This window comes from Hydra vulgaris, chromosome 12 (assembly GCF_038396675.1).
Source record: "Hydra vulgaris chromosome 12, alternate assembly HydraT2T_AEP".
Taxonomy (NCBI): Eukaryota; Metazoa; Cnidaria; class Hydrozoa; order Anthoathecata; family Hydridae; genus Hydra; species Hydra vulgaris.
The window spans coordinates 60957914-60974972 of record NC_088931.1 but is presented as its reverse complement, the minus strand read 5'-3'; the positions used below and the strand labels follow the sequence as shown (position 1 = coordinate 60974972).

General features: G+C 28.7%; 1 long non-coding RNA gene across 5 annotated transcripts; it reads right to left on the bottom strand.

The window, feature by feature from the left end:
* Positions 1-5771: 5771 nt before the first annotated feature.
* LOC136088891 (uncharacterized) lies at positions 5772-16334 on the bottom strand. 5 transcript variants are annotated; one of them, XR_010642603.1, is made up of 6 exons: positions 15951-16334; positions 13973-14112; positions 13732-13814; positions 9519-10940; positions 7763-9435; positions 5772-6157 (listed from the first exon to the last, which is right to left on the bottom strand). It is a non-coding gene; the product is annotated as an uncharacterized LOC136088891 (long non-coding RNA). The 5 variants fall into 5 exon arrangements; XR_010642601.1 differs by having other exon boundaries at positions 9519-13814; XR_010642600.1 differs by having other exon boundaries at positions 7763-12700.
* Between the last annotated feature and the right edge of the window lie 725 nt (positions 16335-17059).

Below are 17059 nucleotides of genomic sequence, written 5' to 3'. Positions count from 1 at the left end.
CGATTGCTTAGACCGGCTTTTAGATCGGCTGCTTAGAACAAGCAGCCGATCTTCAGTCTGATCTCACTTCTATAACAGATTTCGGCTTGCAGTGGCTTATGAATTTTAAATCCAACAAAACTCAGTTAATTACTGCAAACAACTATCGCAATACTGTTTACATTCCTATATTAATAAATGGCAACACTCTCATTTCGTCCTCTTCTTTACATATTCTTGGATTATCGTTCACTACTAACCTCTCATGGAAACCATATACACAACTTTTCGCAAAGTTAGCATCTACAAAGATTCTTTCTTTTTATTGTGCTTGCCATTATCTTACTCCTGATTTCATTCCCTACCTCTATAAATCTCTTATTCGTCCCTGTATATACTGTTGTCATATTTGTGCTGGTTCTTCTAATGATGCTTTTTCTCTTCTAGACAAGGTACTAAAACAAATTTTAAACGTAGTTGGACCTGCTCCATTTGCCAAAGTTACATCTTTTTTTTGTTTTTGTTTTGTTATTTATTACGACAAGATACAAATACAAAGAAACAAGAGAAAAATTACAAGTGAAGATATTGTAAAAATAAATATAAAATAAAGAAAGAACACGGATACTAAAAGAAGACCATTAGGTCTTGTCACAGAGAACCGCTAATCAAGAACTTGAAACTTAAAATGTATACAAAGTATAAAAGTCGTCATACAAATAAATTAAATTGTTAAGATTAAAAAATCCTATTACAACTAGAAAATATAAATAAACAAAAAATATGCCAGTATTTGATTTAATAAACAAAAAGAAAGCGGACACTCGCAGAAGACCATCGAGTCTTCATCGAGAACCGCTCGTAAATTTAAAAATCTCATAAAAATCAAATGCATACATACATAGTCAAGTGTATAAAACACAAAAAAACAATTTAAGTGCATTCATATACATATTCAGTTACATCACTGCATAAAAAATAAAAAAGTAAATTATTCAATGTTTATAAATACAAAAATATATCATTAATAGACAAAATGATTTCCTTAAGCTTTTTTTTTTAATGAGAGGTAACTCCATTCCAAAGAAAACTCAAAATGTTTTAAAACTGTTTTATTCCAAAGAGAAGCTCCACAAAATGAAATGCTTGATTTTCCAAATATAGTTTCAAAAAATGGTTGACGAATTAAATTATCATTTCTTAAGTTGTATTTATTTTTATCTTTTGAGGTATATTAGTTATGGAAAGAAATTGGGTTGGAGTTAGTTTTACATTTATTAGCACAAGCATCAATTACAAGCATTACACCAAGCAATATTTGCATAGTTTAAATGGCAATAGATAAAGGAGTAATATAATTGAGTAAAATTACGTTTATTTAAAGCATTTCTAGCTTTATAAAATATTCCTATACTTTAAGCAACTTTATTACACAAGAATTCCATGGGATATTTCCAATTAAGGTTTTCATATCCAAAAAGTTTTTATTAATTACTCTTTTTATTAGAATTGTCAATAAAAAGTAATGGTAAATCGCAGAAGTTTTTTTTAGAAGCTAGGTGAAAAAGTATCCAATTAGTTTTTTCAACATTAAGTGAAAGCTTGTTAACTTTAAACCATTCAGAAATTTTTATCAATTCGATATTCATACTTTGAAATAATGTTGTAATATTGTTATCAGATAAAAAGAGGTTAGTGTCATCTGCAAACATGACAGCGATCAATATCGAAGCTTTATGTAAATCATTGATGTAAATGAGAAAAAGAAGGGAATTACTCATGTCAGGCCGCATAATATACCTCAAACATTCTTTAATGTAAATTATTAAACCACCGCCTCGCTTTCTATTTTTACGCTATAAAGAAATTTTATTAAAACCTGGTAAACCGTTATTTCCGTTAGAAATTACGTCAACAGAGTCTCAACCAAGTTTCCGACATGCAAGTTAAGCCAAAAAAACTAAGAGATTCTTTCATATTTTTACAAAATTTTTTAAAATTTTTTGATATGCTTCTTATTTTAATATGCAAAATGCAAAATGTTTAAATTTTTGGGATTAAGAAATTCTTTTATTTCATTGGAATAATAATAGGACCGGTTTCTTAGTAAAGCACCGGCTCCGATAAAATAATTTAAGTACGGATCCGACTCATGGTTTTGTAAAAAGTCATCAGTTTAAAAGCAATCAAAAGAGTTTAATTCAAAATTGATCAAATTATTCGAATCTTTTTTTATTTTTAGTTTATACCTTAGTAAATAAAAGAAATTCTTTTAAAAATCACGCGTTATTAGTTTGTTATAAATAACTTTAGCATATTTATCTTTTTGCCTTAGTTCTTTAGCGTCTGTAAACAACTTTTTTCGTAACTCGCTTGTCCGTTCGCAAAAATTTTCGTTTATAAAAAACTTTTGATTCCAAAGTTTCATTTTTTTGCATTTGTCAAGGATAGCTGATTTGTCTTTAAAGTTTGAAAACTTCACAACGACGGTTCTGACTTTATTATTAATATTTTTTTTTTTTCCTACTCGATGTGCTCGTTCAATAATAAAGTTTCCTTGATGTTCAAGTTTATTTTTGTCTTGGACTTTTCTTTCGCAACCTTCCCAACTTTTGATTGCTGATTCCTCAATTTCATTAATCCTCAAATTGTTTCGTCTACTTCTATCTTCTAACTCTGCCAATTTGTCCTTCATAGATTCAGTTACAATATTTTCTAAAATATTTGGTTTACTGTGATCAGGCTTTGCTTCGGCAAGTTCAACTTTGTCATATTTATCACTAGTAAAACTGACAGATTTTTTTAAATCATTAATTTCCAGTTCAGAACTTTATTTTCATCTTTTAAAGTATTCACTTGATTCTCTAACTCCATTTACTTGATTCTTCAACTTTTCATTATTTCAACTTGTGTATTAATCTATAAAATAAACTAAACGGATCACAAGTTTCTGAGGTTGAAGAATAACTCATACAACAACTCATAAAAGTTTAAAATACCTAATAGAATTTTAAAAATAAAGATTTAGTGTTTTAAAAAAGCAAAAAAAACAGCCGTGGCGTAGTGGTAGCGCACTTGCGTCAGAAACAAAGGATCCATGGTTCAAACCCCACCTCTTGGCAAGTTTTGCGACATCGGTTAGGAAGGAGGCGTGAACTTTTAATTAAATGCTCATCCGCGGTGCTCTGTGATAAGACTGCGCAAAGTCTTCGTACACATAGTGCAAAAAGGCTTGATAACTAAAAAGGAAAGAATTTCTGCACTAATGTATAAAGATTATTGATATGTTTAAATATTTGCCTTTAAAGGTATACATATTCCTAGGAGGGAAGGGGGGATACTGAACTACTAACTCCTTCCTTCTTTAACTTGCCCCCTGCTTACACAATGCCATTGCAGCAAAAATAAATTTATCATTAAGAAGCCTATTGGATTTATAATAAGACATCGATCAGCTTTGTTTAGATTCAGAGTTTTAAATTGAAGCCATGTCTGCATACAGCCAAAAGCAACTAAAAACGAATTTGCATCACAAATTAAAATGGGTGCTTTTAGTGTAGGTGGTTTCATAAATGAATGCACAACTGATGGAGAACAATAAGATTAAAAATTTTTTTCCAGAAGTTGCAACGCGTTCACATTTCAACACGTTGGAATGTGGTAACAAGCAAATTCCACATTCAAATCGTTAGAAACGTTGGAAATGTCATCAGCAAATGTCACTCTCTTTTGCATTCTTTTAATACACATACAATATATAAGAAGAATATATTCTTATATATTGTATGTGTATTATATCATTTTAATATAATCCAAATATATATAAGAATATATATATTTGAATTATATTAAAATGATATAAACCTGTAGGAAACATTATTTACAATATAAAATAAGCTGAAAAGATAGAAAGACGATAACATTAGAATACTGTCAAATAATAAAAATATTTACACTAATAAAGTTGTTAACTATTGAGCAAACGAAATTTATGTATTTAAACTTGCTGCTAAAAGTTTATCAATGTGAAGAAGCTTTAAAAGTTTGATATGCCGAGTCAACAACTTGATTGATTTTTAAATCGTTTAAAACACTAAGGGTAATCCGTTAATTACGTCAACAAAATAAGGAGGAAGGAACGTCTTAAAACTTTTGACAGCTGTTTACAAGGGGAGTGGGAGATCAAGAAAGTTGACCTCAATAATGTCACTTTTAAATTGAATTACTTAAAAAAAGGAAGAATAAAGATGTTTTTTCTTCCATTTTAGTTTTATTTGGGGGAGAAGGGGTTTAATCAAATGTTGACGTGATTTTACTTTAGGATTTCTGAAAATTTGACATGTTGTTGACAAGGGGGAGGGAGAGAGGTAAAGTTGCAAAAAAATTGTTGACATAATTAATGAACAGCCCTAATGTATGTCAAGATTGGTAATTGCATTCAGTGCAGAGATAAAGTTTATATCACGTTTTCTTGCCTTAGCCTAATTTGTTGTCATTTTTTTTACTAATTATGACAAAAAATTTCAACTGATATTTCTGGTGTAAAGTGTGAATTAAATATTTCGTAGAAAAGAGAATGATTATTATACCAGACCTCGGAATTAGGAAAAATAAGGTCGGCAAAACAGTGTCAACCTAAAACTGTTTTAGGTTGGCATTTTAAAACAGGGTTCGACAAATCTGCGAAATTTTAAAATTGACAAAAAAACAAATGCCGACTTTTCTTGAAAGTTTTGCCGATTTTAATTTAATTATTTTATTCAGAGTTAAGAAAACGTTTATTTTTCCGTTTATGTTTTAATTGATTTGTTTACAATTCAAATGAAAGGTTTGTATTTGGAATTTAAATGAAACGTTTGTTTCGCCGTTTTAATTTAATTATTTTATTAAGATATAAAAAAAAAGCTCGTTTTTTGCCTTTTTGTTGTGGTATTTAATTTAGAACATTCGTTTTTATTTTAATTATTTTATTTAGAATACCGTAAAGTCGCCGAAGTTCGGTCACTTAAGCTTTGAACATTTATTTATCACGCTTAAATAAAAAATTTTGAACATTTTTCCTGAAACATACAGAAAATTATATAAATAATTGATATTGTATAAATAAAAAAATTAAAAATAAAAACTAGCACTCAACATTTAATTTAAAATGAAAACATCTACTTTGACCGAACTTTCAATACCATCTCATAAGTTCGGTCGCTATACAAATACTAATAACGTATCACAAACTTAACGTCACAAATAAAGAAAACTAGTTTTAAAATGTTGTTTTATTGTTAAATTATGATATAAATTCAGATAATTCAGATACCAGTAACTAAGGAGGGCGTCGCCCGGGGCTCAAAAAAAATTTTTTTGAGGCACCAAAAAAAACAAGAAGGTGCACATAACTTTTTTTGTAATTAGTCAACTATTTTATTACTTTGGCCATTATCACATTTGCTACACCACTGGTTAATAAAATTAAAAATATATTTTTCAATTAATTTAAAAAGATTTATTCAATTAACAAAAAAACACAACTTTGCTTTAAATGAGTTTTGTATGTTTACTGGCAATTCTTGCACGTATCGTTGACCATGCACTGCGTTAATTTTTGTTCAAAAATCTGCCTATCGCCAGTTTGCGCGTGTTTTCACACTTACAGTCATAGTAAGTAGAAACCATGTGAAAATAACGGTAAAATTTTAATAGACCAATCAAAATTAAAAAATTTTGCGAGTGGTTTCTATTGGTACAGACATTTTGCGCTAAACTTGAATTTTACTTACAAGAAAACAAAGCGTATGTACCTCGTCCTACCATTTTTTTAATTATATCTTGAGATTATACTTTCACATTGATAACATAATATCAAATTGATATTTACAGAAAAAATATTACAAAAATTGGACACTGCAATTATAATTGTACTTCTGAATAAAAATTAATTATTAAAAAACTAAAAACCAATATGTAAATATTATTTTTTAAACTAAAATTTTGTAAAACATCATAATCTCCAAAAACAACTTAAAGAAATTATGAAATATAAGTTGATTCTGATTAGTAAATAAAATAAAGGGAAAACTCTTCTTAAAAAATGCTGCTATGAATTTTTTAAATTGGTTTGTAGTTGAAGGTTCTTTTGATTTCGTTGCAGGAAAGTAAGTTGTCAAGTACAGCCTGCCAATACCTAAAAAACAAAAATAAAAAATTACTACTACCCTACCACTTTATCATACATTTTCATTCAATTTTTAAATTCGATTTCATAAATCTACACACACTGTAGTTTGCATAGCTTGTTGAACAGCCTAGCTTTAGATTTGTTGTGGTTTAAATAGCTAACCTTAAGTTAATCTTAAACCAATATAATAACTTAACCTTAAACCAATAAAACTATAAACTATAATAAAATAACCTTAAACCAATAGAACTACTATACACATCTACACTTTAATTCATTAAAAAAAAATCAAAAGCATAACATTAAGAAAGGTGTCATCTTATTGATATTTTTATAACAGGTAATATTTATAAAAACTAATAGAAACAAATTATTTTCATATTTTGAATATCTTATCTTTTTTATAAAGGTTATATGAAAAAATTTTGAAATGATATGAATAAAATCCAAGTCTAAAAAAATATGTTAATTAATTGAACAAATATAATTTGTTCAAATTACTTAAATTGAGATATAATTAAAACGCAAAAGGATTTTCAGAAATAAAATGAAACCAAAAAATTTGTTGCTTGTAAATCCTTTTTGATGTTTGCCAGCACAAATTTTTTAAGAATAAGCCATAAAACTGAGCAGCCTTGCAAGTCATTACATCTGTGATACCTACTTTGAAATTCACAATATTTGAAATAATCTTTTTGTGGCATACAAATCCGGAGTCCTTTTGGGACTCCACATCCCTGCTTGGATCATGGCTTTACTTAAATAACCTTAACACAAACATCAAGCTTTTTAATAATCTGATAACTTGCATCAGATTATTATAACCTCATAATAAGTATATCTGATACCTTGTATCAGATGTTTATCAACTTTGAAAAACAAACTACAAATTGTTTTTGTTTTTGAACATACAACATATAAATGGATATTAATAAATATAAATGAGAGAAACACAGTTTTTTAAGATATACACCAACATTTGTATGAAAAATTATTATTATAAAACATTTATATATGTAAAAATAAAAAATTTGTGAACACTTCAGTTCATTACTTATATAATGTAACATATTCAAATAGTTGTTTGAATATACTAATTCTAACTCCTAAAAGACTTTTTTTGTAACTGTTTATACATTATATTCACAGTAGTACCAGTCTTTACATTCCTTCAATAATAAAATTGTTGTAATCAATAATAAACTTTTTTTATCAACTTAATAAGAACTTAATAATAAATTAATAATATGTAACCAAGTAAAAAATTTATCTTTCATAAAAATATTTAACAAAGTTACAATTTATTTACAAAGTATACAAAAATGTAGAATAAAATCTAGACAATTTTAAAATTTAATGAACATAACTTTGAAAGTCATGATACGAAATAAAACAGAAGACAAAACAAAAATATAAAAGTAAAAATAATAATTAATATAAACAATTATGAAGAGTTAATATTAAAAAGATAAAACTTGGAACTTCAAAAACTTTCAAGCATTTTTTTTTTCTCACAAAGCCTGCTTATCTCAGTCAAATAAAATAAAAAGTAATATTTAGTGTGTTTAAATATCCTAATAACACAAAAATGTAGCATAAATATACACTTACTTCATAAAATGATCTGAATGCATTTCTTGGTTAAACACAGACAACACTGATGTGTAGCCAGTCACACGTTGCAAGTGAAGATATTTGTAAACATTTTTCATACTGTTTTAATATATATTTATACCTACTAATAAATATTATTTTTATAAGATATGTTTTATCAACTATAAAATTAAAAAAAAAAAAATTTAATGTCAAGTGACAAATTAATAAAAAATTGTATAACATTCACATTTTAACATTCAAGATAAAATCTTACAAATAGTTTGTTTGTTTTTTAATCATATAATAAAAAATAATATTTAAATATGGCTGCCAGTTTTTTGAAAATTAGTCAAAAAGTCACATAGAAATATCAGAGATAAACTCATACTTATTACTTCATTTATGAAAAAAATTTCGCAAATAGTCCTTAGCGTGTTAGGTCCATATTTAGTTAGAGATTTTAAAGTTAATTCATTATTTTAGGTTTTAAAACTTTTTGAAAATCAAAAATGTCAATTTTTACAAGAAAAAATAAGATAACTCAAGATATATTTATTAACTTTCAAAATCTCTAGCTAAAAAGAAAGATATTAATGCAAGTATCATTTTCAAATATAAAACTGTGTGTATAGAAGAGATAACATAGTGGTTCATCGAGCATCTTTTTGTAAACTTATTTATTATGATTAAAATAATATGAAGTATATGTAAAAATATTCTTCCATAAACAAAAAATATAACTCCTATTTCAACATAACAACACATAAAAACATTCAACTTTTGACCAATTAAGCCATGATCCTTGGTTACTTAACTGCATGTTTTAGTGTAGACTGAACCAAACATAAAAATATTCCAGTCTACGCAACATTTAGTTTTAATAGTCTCGCGAACAATTCGCGCTGAAAAATTTTTGGCCAAAAATTAACGCCGTGATAGTAGAACACAACCAATCACCACAGGATTCGGAACGCATTCGTAATTGTCGTTGAGCTGTAACTTTATCTCCAAAAAAATGTAACAAGCTTAATATTTAATAGAACTCAAAGAACCGTTAGTTAATTTTGAAATTATGAACAAATTTTTTATTCAAATAAGATACCATGGTGTGTGTCCATTATAAAAATGTCAAAACTTACTGGCAAATTTACAGGTAAATTTGCCAGTAAATTTTACATTCGCAACACTTATCAACATTTCACAATATTACAGCTAATTGTAAGACATTTTTTCACTTTTCACTTTATACAAGAGGTTTGGAACGAAAATAATGTTCTTTGGATGGCCCTGAAGACCAAATGCACAGTCAAATTTGTCAAGGTTGAACCATTTTTTGGTAAACTAGAGGTATTGGTTTTCCCATTTTTGTAATAAAACTAAGCGATGTTGTTAGGGTATATGAGTGTATAATTGACAAAAGACAAACTAAACAGGATTGTAAGTCAGCCAGCAGAAGTCATCCATCATTCTCACATTGGCGCGCCCCTGGTAGCGATGTTCAATAGTTGAAATCGTTTGATGGAAACGTTCTCCATGCTCGTCTGAAATGTTTCTCTCAAAATGCTTGAGGAAAAAGTCCAAATGGCTATGCAAAAAGGGAATCTTTGGGGACACGTGCACATTCATTTCTTTGAAGGCTGATAACAGTTCTGAGATGATGTCTTTAATGCCATCCGACCGGTGCTTGCCTAAATAAATGAGTGTAAAGAAGAAATTCTTTGATAGAATACAAGTATTATGTACTTAATTCCTAAAACTTTCAGATATTTACCCAGAAAGTTCTCCACACACTTTTAAAGCCTTCCATGCTCTGAGCTCAATCGAGGACAAGGAATCAGTAAACTGTTGGCTTTTCTAAAGTTTTCGAGTGTCAGTCCAACGAATACTCCTTCCTTAACTTTTGTAAGTGACAGTTTTGGAAAGGTCTCCTTTACGATTTTCATTGGTTTGCCGTCAGAGTGTAATGCCTAAACAAAGTTCTTAAACAGGCCAAGCTTTATGTGCAATGGAGGTATAATAACTTTGTTAGACTGAACAAGTGGCTCATAGCGAATATTGTGAACACCAAGGGTCGCATTGCCTCGTGCTGGCCACTTATTCCTGATGAAATGCTCATGTTTAGCGCGGCTATCCCACAAACATATGAAGCATGTGTATTTCACGTAACCTCCTTACATATCTGTCAGCAGACCTACAACTTTCAGATTCAAGCAAACTCTCCACTGAAATGTGTCAACGAACAAGCTGCAATATAGATTTCATAGTTTCATAAGATTCTTTTGCTGTAATTGAGTAAGCAATCGGGATGGCTGGATATAGGTTCTCATTATGATAAAGGACTGCCTTTACACTTCTTGTGCTGCCATCGATGAACAACCACCAGTCATTCTCCACTTGTGTATAGATACCCATCTTCATCAACAAACAAGGAATATCACAAGAAAATACAAAGTTATTGTCTTCGCTTCTCTTAAAAAATGGCACATAAGCTGCGCCTCTTGTCTTATAAACAGACGTTCTCGTTTCCTTAGCAAGGACACAGAATTCTCTTAGCATTGAACCAGCCAAACACGCATCCTGTTTGGACAGGCCAAGTCTCAAACAGGATGCGTGTTTGAGAATTGGCCTGACAAACAAGTGCAGCTGTCTCTGGCTGATAGACTGCGGCTTATCGTTAGGCAGCCAATCATCATCATCTTCATCGCTCTTCTTCATATTTGGCACATCATTATCATCACTCAAAACAACATTGAGAAGATCAGAAGAAAACACAGGAGGCTCTTCTCCCTTATCATATGCTCTCAGTCTTATCGCTGATGGTAAGTCAGGGTAAATTATGCTGTTAGTTGTCCTTCTGGTAAATTGCGCCGTGTGTGTCAAACAAAAATAGCAATCAGTTACATGATCTTTTTGGTCGCGCCACGTCATAGGTGTGGAAAAAGGTATTCTCTTCAATTTACCCTTAGACCACAGGAACAGGTTAGACAGACACTTAACACAGATCTTATGGGGGGGCAAAAACCCTGTCCTCATCCCCTAGTTTCATCTTGAAATAAGCTTAATACAGGGTCTTAACTCGAGGTGTAATCGAACGCTCTCTCTGTAATCTCCTTTAAACATAAACCTTCCGCAAATGTAGCAGAACTTGTTAGGATCGTTATAGCACTTCCGTCTCTGACACATTCCAAATAATCTGAAATAGCAAAAATAGTAAGAATTATAATTCATCAAAACTGAAACTTAATATTTGCTCACATAAATTAAACGGTGGATGAAGAATTAGATAAAATCGCCAAAAATAAATTGGTTCATTACAACAGTTAGAATTATCACCATTTTCACAAATTCGTTCTTCGGCTCAAGTAATAATATATTAAGTGATAATACATGATAATTATTTTAATATCAAGTCAAATAAATGTATTTGTCCTATACATTCATAAGAGTAAAAGCATCATAGAAATTATAACCATTCAACCATAAATTATAACCTCTTAGTATAAAGTATATGAAAATTGGAGAAATAAAAATTTCCATTTTACAAAAAAATGGTTAGACCTAGACTATTAAAACTATACCTTTTCTTTCATCATTCATTAAGTACTAAATGTTTTCGTTACAATTTCTCATGTATAAAAATTCATGTCTGGTAGTGTAATTAATTTGGTGATTCTTAATAACACTAAAATTAAATTTGATCATTTATTTTAATAATTTGCTTATTTTAGATTTTAATAGTATGCATTTTTTTCAAGTTGTTGTTTTGCTAAATAATTATTTCAGCAGGTTGCATATAAACATTATTTTTTTTATAGATTCATATTTACGAACTAATTAGAAATATTATTTGAAAAAAAAACATTTTTAAAATTTGAATTATGCATGGTTTTTTAATATTTTTTCTTAAATGACTGAAGTTACGTGGTACCGAACTTAAGCGATTTTACGGTATAAAAAAAAACGTTCGTTTTTCCATATATATACCTTATATATTTTATATATATATATATATCCTTATTTTAACTATTTTATTTAGAATTTCAATTATACGTTTTTTTTTGCCGGTTTTTTCAAATAATTTTTTTCAGAATTAAAATAAAAAGTTGGTTTTTATTTAAATAATTTTATTTAGAATTTCAATGAAACGTTCTTTTTGCCGCTTTTAATTTGTTTGAAATAGCAAATAAACTCAAGTTTAAAAATTCTGAGGTCAGCAAAAAGTTGTTGACCTCAGCCGCTCTCAGGTCAGCATTGCTAAATGCCGACCCTAATTCTGAGTGCTGAATAGCACATATATAAATATGTTACATTATATACTATTATATATTATCCTCGTACCCTTATTCATTATATCCTAGCTCAAGCTAATAACCCCTGCTAACGCTGTTTAGCTCAATAAATACTCAAAATGAGGTGTTCAAGCAAATCTTATTTGTTTGAAAAAGACTAAACAGAATTTCATCAAGTTTAAAACTTACATTCTATACACTTTTATTCATATATCTAAATATATCTTTTCAACTATATAAAAGGGAATTAAGGGTACCGTGAGTTACATCGAAACTTAGTTAAATTTATAATTTTCATTCACCACATTCAACTCCTATGCTGCGTTTAACCGCTAGTAAATGACAACACACTGTTGACAAAGAACAAGTGCAGTTTTCATTTAAATATAGTTTCACAACATGCACGTAGCCATCAGGTGGAGAAACTGTAAAAAACTTATGATTTATAACATGAACTATGTTGAATGTGTTAAAAGTACACATATAGATGGATGTATGTGTTCCCACATTAGTATATTGGCTGCAGCTTGCAACTCTGCAATAACAAATTCTGGACCCTCTACTTTAGATATGTCATCCGTGTTATCTAAAACATTATTTGTACTAGTTTCATTTAAATTCAAAACATCATTTTTGATTGGTGACAACGTTTTTGCAAATAATCCTAAAATCAAATAAAAAACATTAAGCAAAAAGTTTTGAAATAATTAAATTATTATATACCGAAAGTTACATAATGAATAGATAAAAACTGCTATCAATGAGAGTGTACAATTCAAAGCCACGACAACTCCACTTAATTTCTGTTAAACAGAAGTTCTGAAGACGATGCATGGCAGCAACCATTGAATCGATTGGCGTCTCTTTTCCAAATTTTAAAGTATTTAAATCCAGCATTTAATGATTAAGATATATTATTTGTAATAGGATTATTAATCAAACCAAGAATCTTAGATGACCAATGTAAGTGTATTAAAATGCGAGAATGCAAGTGGTCTGAAAAAAAAAGAATCCCGCATTCCACGATGGTCTAAGAGTATCAATTTTAACTTTTAAATGTCCTTTATTTAAGAAGTGGTTGCATTTGAGATTTATATATAACAATTTCATTGTGACAAGCATCGTGTTTTTTAGCCAAAACTCAACATCAGGTATGTGATTAGCAGGGATGCGGAGTCCCAAAAGGACTCTGGCTTTATATATCTACTTTTTCCAAGTCTGTAGTGTCCAGAAGCTTTGAACATGATTGTTGACTTATGATCTGCTATAAGAAAAAAGTTCATGAGATTTAATGACTTAAAACTTATTGTTTTTAAGCCCGGAGTCCTGGAGTCCCAGAGTCCTTGCCGCCATTATACCTAAGGACTCCGGACTCAAAAAACAATTGTTCCTCTAACCTAAAAGTCTTAATTTTTTTCCTATTAGTAGTCCATAAACTTATTTATATTTTTAGAGCTCCCGGATACAAAAACCTAGGATAAAGTAATCTTTTTGTGACTTTCAAATCCAGAGTCCTTTTTGGGACTCCGCATCCCTGGTGATTAGAGGAAGTTACCAGATTCCATTTTGGTAAAACTTTTTTAATAGCTTTGCTCATTTCAGTCTCACCAACTGTTACAACTAAAACTTGATTATAAATTCGTATTTTACTTTTAAATCTTTTAAAGAAATGTTTATAAACATTATCAAACTTACTGTCATGCAACACAAATGCTGCAGGCATGCAAGGCTTCTAAACTGAACAACTCATTTGAGCCACTAGAACTGATAAAAGTCTCCTAAAGTAAATGTTGAATTGTAAAATGAAAAACATGAGCACAAAACAAGTTGATTAAATGTTACATTCCAAAAAACGCTGACAACTTAGGATAAGTGGATATGATCCATACAAACCCTGGAACCATATATGCAAATTCATGAATAGTTTTTTATTTACCTGTCTTGAGTTTTTTGGTTGAAATTGGGTCTTGTTCTGATTTGAATCGACAAGAAGGTCCTTATAATCGTGGGAAATAATAATAGCGTCTTGCACAGATGAAGCTATAGGTAAAAAATTGATTGATTTTCTGGAATTGCCTAAAATGTAAATTTAATATTGGTATTGAAAAGTTTTAATACTATATAGTATTTTGTATTTAGTATTGATAGAAATACAAAAATACTAAAACTATTAAAGCATTAGAAAACAACATTTTTTTCAATTATACATTACAATATTGTCAGTTGTACAGTTTAACATTGATATTAATCGGTAATTTTAATCTTTTTTTTTTAAAAGGCTAAGGGGGGGGGGGGTGCATACGCCCCGCTTAAAAGTCAATGTAAACATTACTTGTATACATAAATTCTTGTATAACATAATTTTATATTGTATATGAATTGAATTTATTTTAATGAAGATAAAAATATTTAAGAAAACAAGTCATTTTTGATGTATTAAACCATCACCACAACACCTACCTCCATTGTTAACATACGCCTCTCGTATACTTCAGTGGTTTAATATAAATTTATAACAACTTTTTTGTATATTTAAATTACTTATGTTTTAAAAAAAGACTTTTTTTTTTGAAAAAAGTGTTCAAATTCTTATAGTAAGTGGTGGTTTGTTGCCCCCTCTGTCCATCCGATATGCCTGGTGGTTAGAGTTTAACAAAAATTTGTAGCCCACTCTTACACCTATCTTTTGACACCAAGATATTTGTATTTCAACAAGAATTGACAAAGTTATGACAATTTAAGTGAAGAAAAACATAATTTTGATCACAGTTTCTTGAACAATTCCATATATATGAAAAGTTATGGCGGTTTAAGTACCGATTTTTTATATATATATATAAAAAAATCGGTACTTAAACCGCCATAACTTTTGAACCACTTGTTCGATTTTTACAATTTTTTCACCTTTAAAATACAGTATTGATCCTCTTTCCAATAATATATAACAGTAGAATATTTACACTATTTGAAATTTTTACTCATGTACCTAACTGTGCTGCCTTGTCCTTGGTATGTAAGGCCTTGTTAACAACCTTGTCTCATAAACAAAATTTTATTAAATCATATTACTTATAAAATTGCATTATTTAATATACTATCTATTGATATATTAATAAATTTGTATGGGTGATACTCCTATCATTTTATGTGAATCGATTTTTTTAGAACAAAAAAAAAACACAACAACAATAGATTTTATTCTAAGAAAAGTAGTGGTTTGCCCTATAGCAGACCCAATTTAAGTAAAATAAATTACTTTTTAATAGAAGTTGATTTCATTTTTAAGCTAATTATCAATTTATTAAGAGTTATTAAATAATTATTTGAAGGTGTCTTACTGTAAAGCGGACTTACTTTACGGTATTTAAAAAAATTATGATGCTACTAAACTTTCCCATTATTTATTCGGACGATATAAACTTCACCTGCCTAAGGATTGTTAAGAGCATTAAGTCTACTATCATTATCACTCTTATATGTGAGATCCTCAAAAACCTCTCTCTTAAAATGAATAAAGTAATTTGTCAAAATTGGACAAGTATCTTTGTATGAACCGGGTTTGATGTCGAAGTAAAATCTATCATTTTGCAATGACATCGCAAATGGCGGAAGCGTCTATTTAACTGTGAAAGGAAAAACGAAAAACGAAAAGAAATTATTAAAAAAAATTAAAATAATAACTTAAAATAAGGTAAAATAACAGAAATATTAATAGGTATAAACGAACTAAAAGATTGAAAAAAAACATAAAACAAGAAAATGAATAAAAAAGTAAAACGAACAAATAGATTTAATAAAATAAAACAAAAACAATCAATTAAAAGCGAGTAACAACTGAAAAGAAAAGAACTTCGAAAAAAGTTCGAAAAAATAACAAAAAGAACTACTTAAAACAAAAATAATTCACTACAAACTTGCTACGCTTTTCTGTATCCGCCAAGAGTAACAAATAAAATTTATTTTATTTTGTAGAAGTTTTTGTATTTGCCTTTTCGTTATGTAATCTTTGTTTCGTTTCGTAGATTTTGCGCTTGCCTTTTCGTTTGCGTAAAGTTTGTTTTTATTTGTGCTATTGTTGCTAATGATTTTTATTGTTGTTATTAATTGAGTATTCTCATATTTTTGTTTGTCTTTTTATTTAATTTATTATAGCTTAATCATTATTCTTTTATAATTAATTTAATTTACACTTGCTTTCATTTATTAATATTACTGTTGAATTTTTTTGTTTTTGCTTGTTTATTTTATTTACGTGTCACTCCAATGACTAGTTTTTAACTATATGAGTGACACCTAACCTAATTCTGTAAAATTATAAAACTTTGTAATTTTCAATTTTTGGTTAAATAAATGGATAATCCGCATCGTCAATTCACCCCTTGTACCTTAATTATTTGTCATCCGGAATTCAAATTTGATACTGCAAACATTTCGTGAAAATATTACATGCATCTACATTGTAAACATTTTGAGCGTCGCTACGCAGAAGGCTTAAATTTAAATCAGTGTAAATAAAATCAAATAAAATCATTTGAAATTTTTTACGAAATTGTTATGTATTTTAAAGTAGCTTAAGTGGTTTAGTGTGTTATGCCAAGTAAAAATTAAATTATTGGATAATGTTGTGCTGCTTGTATATTTCTTTGCAAATCTCAAATCCATCCTTAATAAAATCTAGCTAGTTTCAAAAAAAATCCCAAAAAATATTTAACTTATTTTTATCATCATGTCCTTAGTTCAAAACTATGTAGAAATTATTTGTAAACAACACTTTAGTAGTCAATTATAGAAGTTAATTGATAAGTATTGTACGTTTTATGACCTTAAGTTAATCAATTATAATTGATTACCTGCTCTATTTACTGTTATAATTTTTATTACGAAAAAAAAGCATATTAATAATTTGGGTGACTAAATTATCAATAAACAAAGTAGGGTAAGCTTTAAAACTTAGAATTATAACTTCAAAATTTGTAAAGTCAAAAGTCTTTAAACTATACCCTATACTATATTATATACTATA